The following is a 6,747-nucleotide window of genomic DNA, read 5'->3' on the forward strand; positions in this document are numbered from 1 at the left end:
GAAGACAACCTTCGCTGCTGCATTCTGGATTAGTTGCAGAGGCTTGATAGTACATGCAGGAAGGGCCAGGAGTGCATTACAATAGTCCAGTCTGGAGAGAACAAGAGCTTGGACAAGAGGTTGTGCGGTTTGTTCGAACAGGAACGGTCTAATCTTCCTAATGTTGAATAAGGCAAATCTGCAACTGATGATAGATCACAACTCCTAGGTTTCTGACTGTCCTGGAAGGAGTTATGGTTGACAAACCCAGCTGTATAGAGTAGTTGTGAGGAAACGATGGGTTAGCTGCAACCACAAGCAGTTCTGTCTCAGTAAGGTTGAGCTGAAGGTGATGGTCCTTCATCCAGCTAGAAATGTCTCTCAGACAGGCTGAAATGTGAGCAGCTACCGTCGGATCATCTGGTTGGAATGAGAAGTAGAGTTTAGTGTCATCAGCATAGCAGTGATAAGAAAAGCCATGTTCTGAATGACAGATACTAATGTCGTCATGTAGATGGAGAAGATAAGTGGTCCAAGTTCTGAGCCTTGAGGAACCCCAGTAGCAAAGACTTAGAAACCTCAGACTTAGAAACCTCACCCCTCCAAGACACCCTGAAGTACCTACCTGAGACCTAACACATGAGTGCGGTTCCAGAGATGCCCATCTTTCTGAAGGTGGACAGGAGAATCTGGTGATTAATGATGTCAAAAGCAGCAGACAGATCCAGCAAGAGGAGTACTGAGGATTTTGAAGCTGCTCTTGCCAGTCGCAGGGCTTCAGTAACCGAGACAGGGCAGTTTCAGTTGAGTGGCCACTTTTGAAGCAAGATTTATTGCTGTCCAGGAGGTTATTCTGTACAAGGAGCATAGAGAGCTGGTTGAACACAACTCGCTCAAGTGTCTATTCTGGTTTACAGCTACTTGTTTCTTTGATATGTTTTTTTTTTTTTTTTTTTTTTGCTAGGTCTTCTCTTTTAGTTTCTTCTTAGTTTTAGTTTCTTTTTTTCTCCTATTATCCAATAGTTTTTTCTCTAGTCTTTTGCTAGGTTCAAGCCTCTAGTCAAGTTTTGTTTTTTCCCTTAGCATTTACCTATATGGGCTCTTTATTTCTGTGTAATTTTCCCTAGTTTTTCCCCCCTTTTCCTCTTGTTTTGATCTTTTATTTTTCCGTGATTTTCTTTTTCTGTTTTTTTTGGGGAATAGTTTTCTTGTTCCCTGTCTTATTTGTGTTGTCTAGTGTGCTAATTGTTTTGTCCTGTCTCGTGGTGTCTTTGTCTGTGTTTCTCCCCCTCCAGCCCTGCCGTCCACTGGTTCCCTCATCCTGGCAGCTGCACTGGTTCTGAGCGGGTGATCTTCAAGCTGCAGTTCTCTGCTCCTTTGTGCCTTGCCTGGTCATCTCCATTCTGTCTGGTCTTGCCATCTTCTCAGCAGTGGTCCTAACTGCTGCCACCATATGCTGGTTCCAGTGGTCACCCTTAGCTCCAGTCATTACGCCAGTATCCTTTCCTGTTGGACTTTGTCAATAAACCCTTGTACTTTGACATTCTGCGATTGGGTCTTTCCTTCCAGTGCCTGACAGTAAGAGATAGTTTTAGATAAAATTTCCATTCATTCAAGATAAGGAGACTAGTACCAGTTTAGCATACAAAAGATTTTAAAAGTCCTTACAATAACATATGAAATTTACATGACAGTCTAAGCCAATTAGACAGTTTTCTGCTTTTGTCTGCAACTGGATTTGAACAAACCCGCGACACATTTTCAGATTGCCATCCACCAGCTGAGGACCACCACTTTTTACTATACGTAACAGATGTTATAGCAGTTACATCAAGTTTTTCATCTTAAAGGAGAACAGTCAGCAATTTATTTAGGTCAAACCATGAGAGACCAAACCAGACAGAGGTTGTGGGTTTGACTGAAACTGTTGCAAACAGTTTGGTTGTTGGAATGAAACTGATGCCTGAAAAAGGGAGACATGCTTTCTTCCTCTTGTTAAATAAAAAGAGTGTGTAAGTGTGTAACAACAACAAAACACTGTAAAAATTGTTTAAACTACATATCAGAGATTGCAATGTATTCAGTTTAATGCATGAAAATGTTTTTATTTGTAATAATAATCATTATTATTAATTATTATTGATAATATTTGAACCATATTTCCAGTAAGATTATCAAATATGCTTTGATATGTTTCTTTTTTTCTTTTAGAGTTTTTTAGGCATTGCTTACAGACTATTCACAAGAAGTGCAGATAAAGATGAAATTAAAAAAGTCCCCTATCAGCATATACCGTCAATCTAAAAAACAAAAACAAGTTCTAACCTATTACAACCCACTTCCTGTCGCCTCTAGCAAATGGGTTTACGTAAAAATGAGGCCAGCACATCGTCAGTCTAAACTGCTATCTCTTCTCCTGTAAACAAAGAATTCAAGTCACAGGCAAAACTGGATTTGCTCTACAAGAAAATGACATAGAAGGTTGATATTAAAAGTCGTGTCAAATAATCTTGCCATTAAAAAAAACTACTGCATATTGCACTTTTAAAAATATCATGAACATTTAAAGGCTTCTGAAACTTGCACGAACTAATGACTGATTTCAATTAGAAGTCTTGCAGATACACAACAATATTTAATCATTTAGTGTTGTCTATATAAGTGTGATTGTGTTCTGGAGAGACTGTGGTTGCCCAGCTGTAAATCTAAATATTTACCTACAGAGAAGACACTGGCCTTTGGTTATGACTCATGAAGTCTCAAATGCAAAAAAAAAAAAAAAAAAAAAAAAGTTTTGATTCAAAGATTTTCCAAAAATCAGCAATACTAGATCTTCATGGGATGACTCTACAAGTGTTTCTGTCTGGCAAGAAGAGAAAGCTCTTACAACTGATCATTGCTGATACACATTGTTGATTCGGATTTTGACCCATCGAGTAACCACATAAATAGATGTGGTGTGGCAACACTGATAACCCTGCAGGAAATCAGCATTATGAGTTGAAACTGGCAGAAAACATGTGCGTTCTCTGTTAAACAATGTGGTAATTCAGATCTTCTCCTAATGTGGACAAAGCTCTTTTGTGACCAGTTTATTTCAATGCTAATGCTGAAGCATTTCATTTGAAGACTACACATTTTTAATAAAATCCACCTAAAATCATCTAATCTTTAAAATTTTAAGTAATAATAATAATAATAAAACCTGTGTAAAAAATTTAAACAGTAGAACAATTAATAAACATAAACCATTTTGATAGAGCAAAAATAAAAAGTTATATATTATATTTATAGTTATAAAATTATAACATAAAAAATAAATACATTTATATATCAATAATTTGATACTACATATGTGCATGTGCAATGTGCAATGTTTTTAGTTAATTTTATATTGTACAACTAGTCTGTTGCCTATTGGCAAAAATACAGGTCCTTCTCAAAAAATTAGCATATTGTGATAAAGGTTAATTATTTTCCATAATGTAATGATAAAAATTATACTTTCATATATTTTAGATTCATTGCACACCAACTGAAATATTTCAGGTCTTTTATTGTTTTAATACTGATGATTTTGGCATACAGCTCATGAAAACCCAAAATTCCTATCTCAAAAATTTTGCATATCATGAAAAGGTTCTCTAAACGAGCTATTAACCTAATCATCTGAATCAACTAATTAACTCTAAACACCTGCAAAAGATTCCTGAGGCTTTTAAAAACTCCCAGCCTGGTTCATTACTCAAAACTGCAATCATGGGTAAGAGTGCCGACCTGACTGCTGTCCAAAAGGCCATCACTGACACCCTCAAGCGAGAGGGTAAGACACAGAAAGAAATTTCTGAACGAATAGGCTGTTCCCAGAGTGCTGTATCAAGGCACTTCAGTGGGAAGTCTGTGGGAAGGAAAAAGTGTGGCAAAAAACGCTGCACAACGAGAAGAGGTGACCGGAACCTGAGGAAGATTGTGGAGAAGGACCGATTCCAGACCTTGGGGGACCTGCGGAAGCCTGGAGTAGAAACATCCAGAGCCACCGTGCACAGGCGTGTGTAGGATATGGGCTACAGAGAAGCAGCACTGGACTGTTGCTCAGTGGTCCAAAGTACTTTGCATGTCATTCGGAAATCAAGGTGCCAGAGTCTGGAAGAAGACTGGGGAGAAGGAAATGCCAAAATGCCTGAAGTCCAGTGTCAAGTACCCACAGACAGCGATGGTCTGGGGTGCAATGTCAGCTGCTGGTGTTGGTCCACTGTGTTTTATCAAGGGCAGGGTCAATGCAGCTAGCTATCAGGAGATTTTTGACCACTTCATGCTTCCATCTGCTGAAAAGCTTTATGGAGATGAAGATTTCGTTTTTCAGCACGACCTGGCACCTGCTCACAGTGCCTGGTACTCACTGGTAAATGGTTTACTGACCATGGTATTATTGTGCTCAATTGGCCTGCCAACTCTCCTGACCTGAACCCCATAGAGAATCTGTGGGATATTGTGAAGAGAAGTTGAGAGACGCCAGACCCAACACTCTGGATGAGTTTAAGGCCGCTATCGAAGCATCCTGGGCCTCCATAACACCTCAGCAGTGCCACAGGCTGATTGCCTCCATGCCACGCCGCATTGAAGCCGTCATTTCTGCAAAAGGATTCCCGACCAAGTATTGAGAGCATAACTGAACATAATTATTTGAAGGTTGACTTTTTTTGTATTAAAAACACTTTTCTTTAATTGGTCGGATGAAATGTGCTAATTTTTTGAGATAGGAATTTTGGGTTTTCATGAGCTGTATGCCAAAATCATCAGTATTAAAACAATAAAAGACCTGAAATATTTCAGTTGGTGTGCAATGAATCTAAAATATATGAAAGTTTAATTTTTATCATTACATTATGGAAAATAATGAACTTTTATCACAATATGCTAATTTTTTGAGAAGGACCTGTAATAGAAAATTGCAAAAAAAAAAAAAAAATGTTTTGCAAACGCACACACACACACACACACACACACACACACACACACACACACACACACACATATATATATATATATATATATATATATATGCATATGCATGTCTATTATTATTGTTACAATAACAAAAACACTCTTTTTAAGAATATGCACACACAGTGATCAAAATTTGAGAAAACTCATAAATGCTTGATTTTTTTTCGGAAATATTGTTTAGCAGCATGTTTTACAAAATAATCAAGGCACTTCAACAAAAACCTTTATTTTGTGGAAAACAGTGACTGATATTAGAGAACAACAACAGCCACCGTAGCACAAAAGAAGATGGCAAAACAACAGCTGGCAAAAATGAATTGCTACTTTTACAGTTTACAGTAACAGTTACCGTCATTTAATCTTTATTGCAACTAGCCATGGTCTCTCCTACATCATGATGCCACATCAGAAGTTATATGACAAAAATGTGTACAAAGACAGAAAAGTCCCACGTTGTGAAAAGATTTTAAGGCCTAGGATTCAGCATCAGTGGGAGGAGGAGGAGGAGGGTTTCAGGGTTGCTAGTGTAAGTACTCTCGAATGCGTCCGTGGGCGACTACTGCGGTTTACATACCGTCGCTCAGCAATGATAATGTGAGGACGAGAAAGGAGAGAAAGTACACGTATGTTTTAGCTCAGTCATTTGTGTTTTCCGCAGAAACAGTGAGACATCTTTTCCTTCTGTTAGTGCCGATAACCAGAGAGGTTGGTAAGTCACCACGTGGCTGAAGGGCATTATTGGAGCAGAGTAACGTGGTGCAAAGTGATGCGACAAGCACTTTGAGTTGCATTGTAAGAGCCCCTTCCTCCTCCTCCTCCCCTCTGAAACCACACTCTATCGCTGTAAGGCCCCTATCACACAAAAACATCTCACAACAACAGCATCGGTGGTTTCTCTGCATACAGTTGTTGTCTGTACCCTACGCTCGAGGCTCATATACCATATGGTGCTATTTTTTTAATGTCTCTGCACTTCTCTCCTTCATCTTTGGTTGAGGTCGGGATCTTTGAGCTCCTAAAAACCCCTGAAATGCAAGCAAGGTGGTGATCAGCAGCATTCTGTGGGAGACTATAACTTTTTGGATGCACAAACTCATGTTTTTATTGACTACAAAAGATTTAATACATAAATGCATTCAACAAATCTTTTGTTGAATCCAGTTGAATGCCTTTTAGCACCATTTTAAACTTGGTTTAAATTCAGTATTTGCTTGCATTCATTGTAATTATGCAAGTATTATTAAAAAGGATGTAGGCCTACGTTTTTAACTTTTAAAAAATTCTCATTTAAAAATCTAGTGTTTAATCATGTCTAAATATTTATTCAAATGAAAAACTTAAAAAACAATTTAGCAAGTAAGACCAGCAAGTCATTAATGTACCATTATTATTGCAAAAATAGTATTTAGTATAAAAAGATCTACTCAGAATATGAAATAAATATTGAACTAAAATATACAACACTTATTTAAATGAAAAAATAAATAGTTAAGCTGTATGGTCACATTATAAGAAAGCAATACTATTAATATTGCCTCTCCACCACTTTCCAGAATAAAATGATACTGTAAATGTCATCGACATAATAATCAATGCATAATATGCTGTAATGTTTAGCAAAAATTGCTGCAAATAATAACTATAAAGAAGCTTCATCCTACTTCAACCCATTTGTTTAGAGAGCTCTGTGGATCACGTGACCGCGCGTTGACTCCGGCGAGATCAAAGCTTGTCTCCGTGTTTCCATGGTTCTGGCTTTAA

The sequence above is a fragment of the Carassius auratus genome, chromosome 46 (assembly GCF_003368295.1).
Source record: "Carassius auratus strain Wakin chromosome 46, ASM336829v1, whole genome shotgun sequence".
NCBI classification, from domain to species: domain Eukaryota; kingdom Metazoa; phylum Chordata; class Actinopteri; order Cypriniformes; family Cyprinidae; genus Carassius; species Carassius auratus.